Here is a 14,281-nt window from a genome sequence, read left to right on the forward strand (position 1 = left end):
AATAATTACGAAAAAACCTTACAAAAACAAGTATTCGCATTTTACGTTTTTCAACCATTTATGCTACACCTAGGACTTTATATTTCACCCAGATAAACTTTATGATACAGTAAAGCAGTACTGTAAATATCATTAAGATCTGTTTAATAGATTTTGCAAAATAAATTTTGTATTCCAGCTTTCGCAAAAAAAAAAAATCATTTTTTCAAAATGTTACAGGATTGAAAATAAAGCAGATAGCAAGTTGAAATTTTTTTTGCCCATAGAAGTGTTGGACTGTACCTTTCATTTGCAATATGCAAAATTAAAATCAATTAACTACCACCGCGGCGCTCAGGAATTTTTTAAATAAACATTCATTATTGGTGCTACGCGCAGGACAGCGGATAGTTTGCTCTGATTGGACATTCCAATGACCTTTGATAATGATTGATACATTTTAATTTTTATTACATTTCGATATAAATAAATAAATTTGTTTGTTGCAAAATAAAAACACATACTTTATCTTTTGAAATAAACCTTTTTCGTACGAGTGGTCGTTATACCATTAACCTTGGATCTTTTGATCACTGAGTGTGTTTCAAAGATCTACATCTTTTGTTTTTAAACAAAAACTTTCTTTGTTCATATATTTTAACTTAAAGAATAAAAGTTTATTATTTTTAAACACATGCAATTGTTTAAACAATATTTCACAAACAATAATAAAATTAGAATAGAATATAAATATTATTATGCTTTATTGTCGTATATAATATCACAAGAGAGAAAATTTTGCCGGCAATATTTTCGACTGGTATGAAAGTTTGTTGCCTGGCAATTTTCGCGAATTAAATTTTGACTTAAATCACGAGATTTTGTCAAAATTTCATGAGCGAAAATTACCAAAAGACAACGAACTTGAATGAAACCAGGAGAAAATTTTGCCGGTAAATAATTTTCTCTCGAACGATATTCGACAAGACTATTTCACGAGACAATTAATGCACCATATCAACGAAATATAATTTTTATTTATTTGTTATTACCATACACTTTCGTGACGGATCTGTCATAATTTTGTCGCTGAGAAATCACGTCGCTAACGAGTTTTGTCAGTAGGAAACGATGCGTTGCTATGAAGTTTTATCAAAGGTAATACCACGAGTCCTCTAAATTTTATCGATACATTTTTTTGTTTTCACGAAAACTTCTTTATTTGGTAAAATTACGAAAACAAACCGAATGATAACATCACGAGTCCGACGGACGAGTGATTTTATCCATTTCGGTTTGTTTGAGTGATTTTACCCTAAATAAAGAAGTTTAAGTATGAAAACGAAAAAATTTATTAAGCAAAATTTAGAGGACGAGTGGTATTTGAAAAGATTATTTTGTGAACCAATATGTATTATTAGTAAATACGGGCATCTATAAAATATTTTTAAGACAACTAGGATCAATGTCTTAAGTAGGTTATAGATAAATTATTTTATATTTTTAAATTTAGGGTACCTTAAGTTTTATCAGGGAAGAGACTGTTTTATCAAGGAAGAGGCTGTTTTATCAGTATTACACTCAATGATTGGCTAGAACGACGCGTGGTGATTGGCTGAAAAAGCAAAAACGTCAGAATTTGACAGGTGAAAAAAATAATCAGTTAAAAACAGTCTAGTGAAATAGTCACTGAAAATTTTTACAATGTATGGACAAAGCTTACATACAGTCAAAAAAAAAAAATAATATCAACAACAAATAACAAATAACAACTACAATTTACTAAAATTAGATAAATCGTCAATATACAGTAAATATGATATAAAACCAAAGACAAAAACAATTAATTGCAAAATTTATATAAATTGCAAATTGAACATACCTACAACAAATAAAATACAACACTAGGAATTGACAGTTTAAGCTGCTGCGTATGAAACCCAATTTTCTTAGTTATTCATTAAGAAATTCTTCTATTGAACAATATGGTCTTTTAGATAGATAGGCTTTGGTCATTTTACGGAACTTTGGGAAAGATGTTGCAGATTTAAGTTGTAAAGGGAGATGGTTGTAAAGTTTTTTTGCGGAATATAATATAGATTTCTTTACTAACTCAGTGGATGGGATCGGCAAATAAATATCAAAGATTGAATTTCTGGTGGAGTTAATATGATTGGGCCTTGCTGGAAAGACATGAAGGTGTTTACGAATTAAACAAACCGTTTCTAGAATATATAAAGATGGAAGTGTTAAAATTTCGTGATTTCTGAAGTAACTTCTGCAATGTGTAGATCTTCTGAGGCCAAACAGATATCTTATTGCTCTTTTTTGCAATTTAAAAATAACATCAAATTGAGCAGCTATACTAAAACCCCAAAAAGGAAGACCATATCGAAGATGAGACTCGAACAACGAAAAATATGTTATTTTAGAAGATGCTAAATTGAGTTCCCTTGAGACAGATCTTATTGCATAGCAAGCTCAGGCGAGTTTCTTACTTAACGAATCGATATGAAGGGACCATTTGAGGTGGCTGTCTAAAAAAATACAAAGAAATTTTACAGAATCAACGGTACTGGTCTGGCTGTTATTAAGAGGCAAAGGTTGAAGAGCCCCTTTATAGGATAATGCTACTGTTTTCTCCATATTAAAAGAGAGTAAATTAGAGTCAGACCAGGTCTTTATCGTCAGTAGATCCGAAGTTATAGTTTCATGAAGAGATGCAATAGTTGAGTTGCTCCAAGTGATACTGGTATCATCAGCAAAAAGAAAAATTTTCCCATCGATTTTTAAATTAGTGATGTCATTTATAAAGATAAGGAACAGAAGAGGACCCAATACTGAACCTTGCGGTACTCCACATACAATGTTTTTGAGACTAGAGTCAGTATCATTTGCTCTAACTAGTTGTTTCCTATTATTCAAGTAGGATTGGAACCAATTCAAAGAAATACCTCTAATTCCATAGAAATTTAGTTTTTTAATCAAGATGTCGTGATTTACACAATCAAAAGCTTTGGCATAGTCTCAGAAAGCAGTGGCAGTATAAAGATTATTGTTTAGTGCTTGATAAACCTCATGTAGTACAGAAAACATGGCATCAGTGGTACATTTATTAGTTAAAAAGCCGAACTGATTTTGAGATAAAATGTTGTTATCAACGATAAAGGACATAAGTCGAGTTTTAATGAGTGTCTCAATAATTTTGGAGAGTGCCGGTAGTAAGGCAATAGGTCTATAGTTCAGGCATTAGATTTTTCACCACCCTTATGAAGAGGAATAATAATGGCTGTCTTTAGGCACTCTGGAAATTTACCTTTTTCGAAGGAATCATTAATTAGTGAGACGAGGATTTCCAACACATTTTCTGTGAGATTAGAGAAAATTTTTATAGATAGTCCATCAGTACTAGAGAATGATTTGCTTTTGATACTATTGATTGTTTGGGTCAGTTCAGAGTTATCGACTGGTTTTAAAAAGAATGAATTCGAGACCTTTCTTGAATTAAGCGCTGGTTTCCTCGAAAGCGGTGCCGACAACGTCCGATCGTAACACTGCGATGAATGACATCATAAAAAACTGTACCATGCAAAATAATAGCGTTGGTTTCCAAGGATGCGTTGGAAGCCACCGCTTGCTGAGCTTGCACATGCCATTGCCCCAGTGAAGAACCTTGAATTTTTCACCGTAATCTGACGTAATTCATCGCAGTGCTACGGTGGCTGTTTGTCGGTGCCGCTTTCGAGGAAACCCAGGCTTAGGGAGATAAGAAATGGGATATTGTTGCGGCAAAATAGTTGATGTTATATTTTTACTCACATTAACGCAGTAATCGTTTATCACAGACCAGGTTTCTTTTGCAACACTTTTAGAGCTTCCCAGACGATTTTGATAATAGGCTTTTTTAGCTGATTTGACAAGTTTTAGATATGTTGTCCTGTACTTTGTGATATATTCAGTGACAGAAACATTGGTAGTAAATTTCTTGATGTATAGAAGTGAACGCATATTCTTAGCTGATATGCGGATACCTTTTGTAGACAATATATGTAGCTTTTGTAATCCTTGTAGGAGAATTAACGTGCATTGAGAGACCATACGATTCAACAGGGACACTTTTGTAGCACAAGCAGCAGCATAATTAATAGGTCTGCATCCCGCGTATGAAAAAAAAGTTGATTAATAGCAAGCTGAAAATTTGTTAATAGCTCCAGGGTGTCTAGTCGGACAAACTTTGATATATGGAAACACTGGAACAGGGGAAGTTTTAATTGTGGAACAGGTTAAAAATTTGGAACAGTCAGACCACGAAAACGGCACATGTATTTTGTCCGACAGAACAGACTTAAACTCTCAGAACAGAGATTAAACTCTCATGCAAAAATCAGACTGCTATTTGTCACCAAATGGGCGTTTTAATGAGTGGAACATGTAGAATATGTCAAGTGACAGGAATTATGACAGGTGATAAATAGCGGTCTGATTTTTGCATGAGAGTTTAATCTCTGTTCGGAGAGTTTAAGTCTGTTCTGTCGGACAAAATAAATGTGCCGTTTTCGTGGTCTGACCGTTCCAAATTTTTAACCTGTTCCACAATTAAAACTGCCCCTGTTACAGTGTTCCCATATATCAAAGTTTATCCGACTAGACACCCTTAAGCTACTAACAAATTTTCAGCTTGCTATTAATCAACTTTTTTTTCATACGCGGGATCCAGACCTATAATGTTAAAGTCACCGCATAGAATTTTTCTGCTTTTATGAGGCAGGACATCTAACAAATTTAGCAGGTTCTGAAAAAATAGTTCCACTGTAGAGTCAGGTGATCTATAAATGCAAATAATGTAAAGATTAAGATTTTTATTATAAACTAAGGAAAACTCAAAGACGGATTCGCTTAACAAAAAGTCATATTTTGTTACCAGAGATAAATCATTATTTCTAGAGAGAATTAGGGTGCCTCCATGAGCCGAACTTGGACGATCATACCTGGAAATTGTGGTATATTTTTCTACAAAAAAAGGCTCGTTGACTTCAAGCCAGTGCTCTATAACCGCAACTATCGGGGGAAATCCTAATTCCTCCAGAAACAAAAATAATTCTCAGTTTTATTTCTTATAGAACGAATATTAATCAGAACCATACCAAAGTTGTCATCACTAAAATAATTTGGGGTTTCTAGTCCCTCAGAATACGTCGCGTTGTTTAAAAATTTCGCTTTGGAGAGCCAGTGGAATAATAACTTTGGTGACATTCCCTTGACTTTTGTAGGTGTATAATTCTTTCCGAACTGAGATAGGACCTATAAGCGGCAAGATCAGCTTCCACTTCAGCTGGACCAATTCCGTAGGCATGGTTAAATTCTAGAATAACTTTTGGTAGTTCTTCGGTCTTAATAGGTATTCCTTCGGAAGCCAAAAAGAGTTTCACGCTGGTGTTGGTGTATCCATCATAAAATACAGAAGAAGGCTGGCCGTGTAGAAAAGCAAGATGTAGTTTAATTGCTTTTAAGATATCCGATTCCCTTAATCTTGCAAGAAGATATCGACTGTTCGAGTTATTAGTTAGCCTAACTCTTGGCGGTGTTAAAGGATTCAAATTTATGGATGGTTCCAGAGTATCTTTCTTAATAAAATTGATATGGGAACGGAAAGGCTCTTTTGATTTGCAAACTGTGATGGCCTGCTTGTCTGTAAATATATTTGTGTTTTCAACTTCATTTTTATTGTTGCCTGGAATAGTAATTGGATTTTCCAAGCTAACCGGGCTTCTGATGTATTTCGGATTCATATTTTGTTCAGTTGAAGTCTTTGGTTCAGAGTATGATGATTCTGTGGACCATTTAATGTTGACACCAGGTGGCCAATTTTCCTTATTAAATAATAAGTCGATAGACGTTTTAGATTTTATGCCTATTTTGAATGAGGAACCAGTTGCTGTGTTGGCGTCTTGAAGTAGAGCGTAACATCGAATATATTCCTTAATACCTAGCTTCTCTTTAATGTAGTGAACTACTTGAATAGGGGTGTAAATTGGGGTTAAGTTGCTAATAACAACAAAGTGACATTTATCTTCCGCAATTTTTGATTTTTTGACTGGACTAGCTTCGAAATGAATGTCTTCAGTTTGGGTACTTGAGGTGGCATATACTATGTTTCTCTTCACTACCTCTTTCTTCATTTGTATAGCACAGGGGTGGGCAAAGTGCGGCCCTCGGGCCGCATGCGGCCCTTTATACATTTTTTGCGGCCCGCGGAAAAAGTGAATTATTTTCATTTAAAGATGTTTTTAAATTATTGCTAATATTAATAAATATAGATAATGCAGCTATTAATTAAAACTTTCGCAGCGGGTGATTTTTCCGCAAATTTTCAACATAACGCGGGCAATTATTTGGGTTTCCGGCAGAGTTTTGTCGGCTCCCTGAATGAAATCCACGAAATTTGAACAAATGGAAACGATATTTTTGAAGTAGTCTGGAACTGTTTTTAAAATTTTAAATTAACGCTGTAACCACCTAGTAAGTGCAACAACTGACGGAGCACCAAATTTAAGAGCAGCAAATATTTTAATGTTGAGAAAACTTAAATATTACGTCCATGAACAATTTTCAGAATATCAGTTATTATTTTTTACTGCTTCTTAATCCATGAGCAGGTATCGTGCAAATATTTTGCAAGTAGTCAACGCCAACGTCATTTCAATTATAACTAATATTGTTAATTATTCGTTCAATAGGATTAAATGTGCATATTTTTATATTATTCAATTCTTTCAAAGAAAACAAAAACAATGAAGGGAATCTAAGATTTTTCAAATTTATAACTTTGTTTATTTTGATTTAAATGACGCGTGTTTCATATTAATACGTATGATGCGTGTTTGCATCTATTTAAGCACGGAATTTCCCTTCAAATATTTAAGTAACTAATAGCAATGTGAAAATAGAATTTACTATTTTATTTGGGAATAAGCCACAATTTAAGTTTGAAATTAAATTTATTTGACGTTTCCATTTCCACTTCGGAAATCGTTATCAAAATACAAAACATTAATAATTAAACTAATTAAATAAATGCTTAGTTTATTAATGTTTTGTATTTTGATAACGATTTGGAAATCGAAACGTAAAATAAATTTATTTTCAAACTTAAACTGTGGCTTATTTCCAAATAAAATAGTAAATTGCATAAGATGTCACAAGGAAATAGCTTCAGAACAATATAAGCGAAAAAAGAAATAGATATATAATAGAAAAAATAAATAAATATATAGATACACATATATTTGAGGGAAATACCATCTTTAATTAAGTGCGAATGCGGTTTAGGGGGGAGGGGTATGGTTTCAAAAATTTGAAATTTTTGATTTTTTTATTATTTTAAATGAATGTACATAAATAAATAAATAAATAAACTTCAAGAATACTCTCTAAAATTTTTAGCTTGACCGGAGTAAAATTACCAGAAGTAGAGCATGTTTAATATCCCTACCTTCGACTCGTTTTGCACCTTTGCAGTAGCTTGAGCGTAGTGAGAAACGTTCAACAGCTGTTCCTCTTCTCTTTTGTAAATTATTCCGCGATTCAAAACATATTTCGGCGTGCATCACTTTACGATTTGACAGACAAAAACAGAAATAAAAGTTGTCAAACCAAACGCGTTTTTCTCAAAACTGCTTTTTTCAAAGGCGGTGGACATTGTAACTCATAAACTACCTACTTGACAGATCCACCTGAAATTTTTCATAGACTTTCTTTAGATATTTCATGAGGTAACTCTGTCGAAGAGTAGCTTTAGGATGGGCAGCGTATGGCAAACTAAGAGACGTGTTCAAGGAAAACATTCCAGTAAAGCTAAAAAGAAAAGCATTTAACCAGTGCGTACTTCCGGTGCTTACTTATGGAGCTGAAACACTGACACTGACTAAAACATCAATAAGAAAATTACAAGTAGCACAACGAAAAATGGAAAGACCCATGCTTAGCCTAACTTTGAGAGACAGAATACGAAATGATGAGTTAGGGCGAAGAACTGGAGTGGAAGACATCATAAACCGCATTACGAAGTTGAAGTGGAAATGGTCAGGACACGTCGCAAGACAGAGAGACAACAGATGGACAAGGAAGATCTTAGATCGAAGATAGGAGAAACGAAGTCGTGGAAGACCACCTACCAGATGGACCGACGATATTAAGAGAATAGCGACAAACTGGATTGCAGCTGCCCAGGACAGAGAAGGGTGGAGACATCTTGAGGAGGCCTATGTCCAACAGTGGACAAATTTGGCTGTGTGATGATGATGAACTCTGTCGAGATATGTTTCCGTTAACAATAATAAATATGTTGATTTTCACACTTTTTTACTAAAATTTCGGTATTTTGACTTGCATTTTGAGTTTTTGAGTGATATCAAAAACTCAAAAATCGTTACAACTAAAAACAGCGTTACCTCGAGAAACTCATAAGCTAATAAAATATTTTTGAACTTTTTGTTTCATATTATGATTCATTGACGAGTTCTACTGCAAAATCTATTTTTTTTGAGCTGCCTGTAAAAATTTGCCACCGTTGGCTTATTTTTCAATATTTGGTCTTGAATTTTTTTTGAATACTCTTTTAATTGTACTGAATATGTTTATTTAATTTAAAATTAAAATAATTCTACCATAATTTCAAACAAAATTCAAGAAAAGGTGCTTGAAATGTTGATTTCAAACCATGCCACCCCCCCCTTAAACAAAATTAGTAAAAAGTTAAAAATTCGAACATGTTAAGGTGATACAGTAACGATCAACAGGTAGCCAAAACGCGTTCCAAGATTGCGGCTGTAATTTTGAATATTTTTTCAAGATATTTGGCACACGTATTCGTAATATAATAAAGAATGGCGGTACAGAGCCCAATTTGAAAAATATATTAATATGTGGAAATTTCTCTGTAATTAAATACAATATTAAAAAAATGAGCATGTACCGCCATTAAGAAGAACAAAAAAATACACTTTATTCAAATAAACTTTTTTATCCGATGCCTAGATTTTGTGTCATTTTGGAATTACTAATGAAATAAAAAATTTTAGTAGTTCCAAAATGACACAAAATCTAGGCATCGGATAAAAAAATTTATTTGAAGAAAGTGTATTTTTTTGTTCTTCTTAATGGCGGTACAGGCTCGTTTTTTTAATATTGTATTTAATTACAGAGTAATTTCCACATATTAATATATTTTTCAAATTGGGCTCTGTACCGCCATTCTTTATTATATTACGAATACGTGTGCCAAATATCTCGAAAAAATATTCAAAATTACAGCCACAATCTTGGAACGCGTTTTCGCTACCTGTTGATCGCTACTGTTTCCTCTTAAGGTAACAAATATTGCGGCTCTCGGTAATAGACCAAAAATATTTTGTGGCCCTTAATAAAAAAAGTTTGCCCACCCCTGGTATAGCAGGTAGTTTGTGTGAAAGATTACTCATTTGATTAGATATTTCACTTATGTTTGAGAAGAGCCTGTCTAATCCCAATTTTATCTCAGATGAATTTGAATCTTGGACTTGGACTTTAATTGTGTCATTGGAACAGCCGAAAAAAACTGACAATATATTAAAGATATCTTGTTCCATCTGCCTTATCCATATTAAAAGATATTCGGGATTTAGCCGGTTATTTAAGTTGTGGATCTCGTCAATTTTTTTTGTCAGATAGTCTAATTTGCCGTCATTTTTGGTTAATAAATCATATGTCTCGATGAAAATTGGCAAATTATCAGTGAATTTTTTTGAAACTTTAATTAAGGCGTCAAAATTCTCTTGTCGTTTATTTTTTCATTTAAATATCTGAGGCTAGGCGAATCACATAATGTACAGAAGAATCTTAAATGACAATTTTTTGGGTCCAGGAGAGCTTTTGCCGTTGTTTTGTTGAGACTAGAACATTTGATGCAAAAATACCGTTTACAATCTCCATGGCAACGTAACTTATATTTTTCGTTTTGGGAAAATTCAGCTAAGCAAATTTCACAATTATTGTATGCCATAATGTCAAGGTTAAATATACAAATATTTTCCTATGTAGGTCGTTGAAAGTTGGTCGATGTGATGACAGTAATAAAAATATAAACACTTACAGCTAGTTTTCACAACACATTAATCAAAACAAATAACAAAACATGTAAACACAAGAAACAGATCAAAACATACAACCGTACGCTTACAATGCTGGCGAACGAATGAAGTGCTTAGTTTGATTTTTGTGGAATTAAAATATTAAAATACAACAAAATATAGAGTAAGAAAATAATATATTAGATAAAGATTGGAAGAAATTTTGGTGAAAAAAAATCAACTTACGATCTGCTTTATTTTCAGTCTTGCAAATTGCAAAATTTAGTTTGCAAAATCTATTAAACCCATCTTAATGAAATTTACAGTGTTGTTTTACTATATCATAGAGTTTTTCTGGGTAAAATATGAAAGTCTTAAGTGTAGTGTAAATGGTTGAAAAATGTAAAATGCGAATACTTGTTTTTGTATGGTTTTTTCGCAATTATTGCTATTTTGCATCAAGGGTGACTATTTTTTAAATTTGTAACCAATTCTGTATTATAGGAAAGTTAATTACGCAACTTTTATGTTAGTACAACTTTTCTCAGAAATGAATAGTTTTAAAGTTATAATCAAAAAACCAATAAAAAAATCGAATTTTTCCTTCATATTTTGACATTTTGATTATTTAAACAATGTTCCGGACCATTTTGAGTGGGAGGATAACTCAAATATTATTATTTGAGTTATTTTCAAGCAATTTCTGCAAAAAAAATTTAGTCACTTCTCAACGTCCATATCAAAGCAGATGCGCCCTGGACTACTAAGCAAGATATGCTGCAAACAAAATTGATAACTAATGTAATTTAAGAAAAAAATGAGAAGTAATTTTAACCCCCATTCGCCGGAATGTAAATGCATCGTTTTAGTTCTACAATGCCTTTACTATAGTGTTATTTCTATGTTCAAAAAGTTGGACGGGAATAAAATAAATGGTTTTTGAAAAAAAAAGATCAAATTATAGAGCGCATTTTTAAATTTTCTTAAAAATCTTCCTTCTTAACTTGAAAATGATAAGAGATACAATAATGAAAAATGAAAACGAAATTTTTATCCAAAAAAACCCTACACTTTTGTGTGGTATCTTTTTTTCGTATCTCTTATCATTTTCGAGTTACATGGAGAAAAAGGAAAATTTTTAAGAACATTTAAAAATGCGCTCTATAATTTGATCTTTTTCGAACATCAAAATAACACTATAATAAAAAGTATTTTAAAAGGAAAACGATGTATTTAAATTCTGATAGATGAAATCTTAAATATACTTCTCATTTCTTTTTGAAAATAAATACATTAGTCATAAATTGTGTTGCAGCCTATCTCGCTTAGTTTGAATGTAATCAACATTTAATATTGCTAATTTGAAAGGTCTTCTCAAGCACTACAAAAGTTATTAGTATCATTATACACCTAAAATACACCGTTTCTCTGTTATTTCAACTTGAATACACCGATTTGAGCATGCACCAAAAAAAAAACAAACTCTTCTCACCTATCATGTCCCCTTTTGTATTATAACTAGAAGATTTATGAAGAAACGAATCTCTTTGTTTTTTTTTATAAGCTACAAAAATATTTTATGTAGTTTTTTTTGTTGGATGCATAGTTTTTAAAGTATTCGCAAAAATCCGTCCGAAAAAGTGCCATTTTTTAATGAAAATGGCCTTATTTCAAATAATAATAGCTCAAAAAGTATTGAGTTTTCGAAAAATAAATATGTAACAGTTTAGGCTTAGAATTCGGTTCTCTAACCTCTTCCGTGGCTATTTTAACCAAAAAAATTTTCACCCCAGAGAAGGGGTAGGAACCACCCCTAAGATAATAGCACACATTGGCATAGGGTAGACTTTGTTTCTTAAGCTATTCTCTACTTACTGTGAAAATATCAAGTAAATCGATATAGTAGGATTGAATTCGGAGGAAAATATTCTCATTGACTGCCTAAATAACTATTGTATATAGGTACCTATATTATTACAAAATAAAAGATAACAATTGATTGTAAATTTAAATAAATTGCGAACATAATACAACCTTCGGAACTAATAAGTTCTGCGTCTAACACCCAAATACAGATAATAATAATAAACCTAATAAACTCTAATAAACTAATGTCGAAAAAGAGATATAAATAGTTTGTTGAGACACATTATTTGAAAACAGATTAATTTTTTGTTCATGCCAAGGATGAATAGACATTGAAAACGAGCTTAAACAAAGAAGTACATAAATACACATGATTACATTAAATTACAATACATTACAATACAATACATTAAATACAAGAACAGATTACACGAAGATATACCCAAACAATACTGTTTCAAAAATTCAAAGGTAAAGCGATTACAAAAATTGCAATTTGGCATTATACATTATACAATATGTCACACACAGCCAACGGTGAATGGACAATAAAGATAGCTTGAAAACAAAAAGGCTCTGTTGTTATGAAATAACGGCGAGCGACAGAGAATAGATAAATATAATTTATATAAATATAGATAAAGGATCCATTACACGAAAATGTCGTTAATATCTAAACAATATATAATATACACTATTTCAAAGTGTTTTAATAGTGACATAATTGTTCAATTTTTTTAAATGGAATTTTGTTTCGACATGCCGCGCTGGGGCCCCTGAATGTCGGGGGCCCCGTATAATTTATACGGCTGATACGGCGGTAGCTACGCCTCTGAAAATGACACTAAACAACACTTATAGTGTTTTCTTTTATTTTCCATAGTAAACCTTCTTTCAATTCCTTCAAAAACTGTATCAAACTTCAATCTCAACAAACTGGTATATATTATTACAATGACATACGATAAATGTCAGTAAAACATAAATCATTTTTCCTTTTTCCGCGACGATGAGCTGTACAACATTATTATGTAATAAAAAAATAGATAGGTAGTAAAATAAAAGGTATTTTACTACACATAGGACACACTGTATATATACATATACAGCGTATAATTATTAATATACCGGGAGATATTAACAGAACTTCAACCACGATTTTCTAAGTCCTGCCCTTTGCAATACTGGAAGGTTAGAAAAGGTACTTGCAATTTATGGAAAAATCCACGGGTTTCCTGTGACATTTTCCTGTGAAAATTAGATTAAAAAAGAATGGGTAGTTGCGATGAATTTCTGAGTCCTGCCATATCCATAGAATGACAGGAAACTATCAATTTTATGAAAAAAATTTTTTAGTCAGGAGGGTTGCAAAAGGGCTAAGGGAGTATATAGATATACAAATATGTAATGAAAATAATGAAATTTTCATAATTTTCTGAATCCTGTCAACAATAAATTAAACATAATTAGTTGAAAATTATCGAAAAAAATGTTGGCATGACGTCTCCTAATGTTTAACTGCACTTGTCTCTTGGAAAATTCTGTGGAAAATTTTCACCCTGGTTCCGTGATTTTCTGAGTCATAAAATAAATTTTATTATAAAATAAATAATTTACGTAGACATTAATTAAAATGGCAGGATTTTTAGTTACTCCTTTTTTACTATACATAGTTAAAAAATGTGTAAGAAAATTCGTGGAAAGTTACACGATTTTCTGAGTCATGCCATGTTGCACATATCTCAAGAATGTTAATATTAAGCTACTTACAAAGAGGCAGGATGGTTGTGTAGTTATTTCGTATATAAAATAAAATTTTAAGTCTGTAAAATTATTACAGGGTTTTATACAGACATATTGATATCACCACAATGTTCTTAGTCATGCCATGTCGAGTATGCTTAAAAAACACTAATCTAAAACCGTTTACAAAGTGGCAGGATAACCGCAAAGATATTTACTGCATAAAAATTAATTTTTATATCGTTAAAACAATTGTACGGTATTAAATATTATTTTCTTGAGGATTCTCTCGGATTTTTACACACCTTTCAAATCTAATACCAAACTGTAACATCTTTATTTTAAGCGATTAGATCATATTTGTATCTAAGTAAACGTAATAAAAGTAATAGGAAGCAAATCAATAATTTTACAATTAATATAATTGGTTATAGTAGGGATTGTACCTATTAGACAGGGTGTCCAGAAACTCTTCTAGCAAACGAAGCCCGGAGATTCCTCAGATTATTTCATTCATAGGAGATTCTGACCAATAGAAAGCTACAGAAATCTGAATTAAATCGATAATTTTTGATAATCTCCCGTCG

The sequence above is a fragment of the Diabrotica virgifera genome, chromosome 6, assembly GCF_917563875.1.
Source record: "Diabrotica virgifera virgifera chromosome 6, PGI_DIABVI_V3a".
Classification (NCBI taxonomy): domain Eukaryota; kingdom Metazoa; phylum Arthropoda; class Insecta; order Coleoptera; family Chrysomelidae; genus Diabrotica; species Diabrotica virgifera.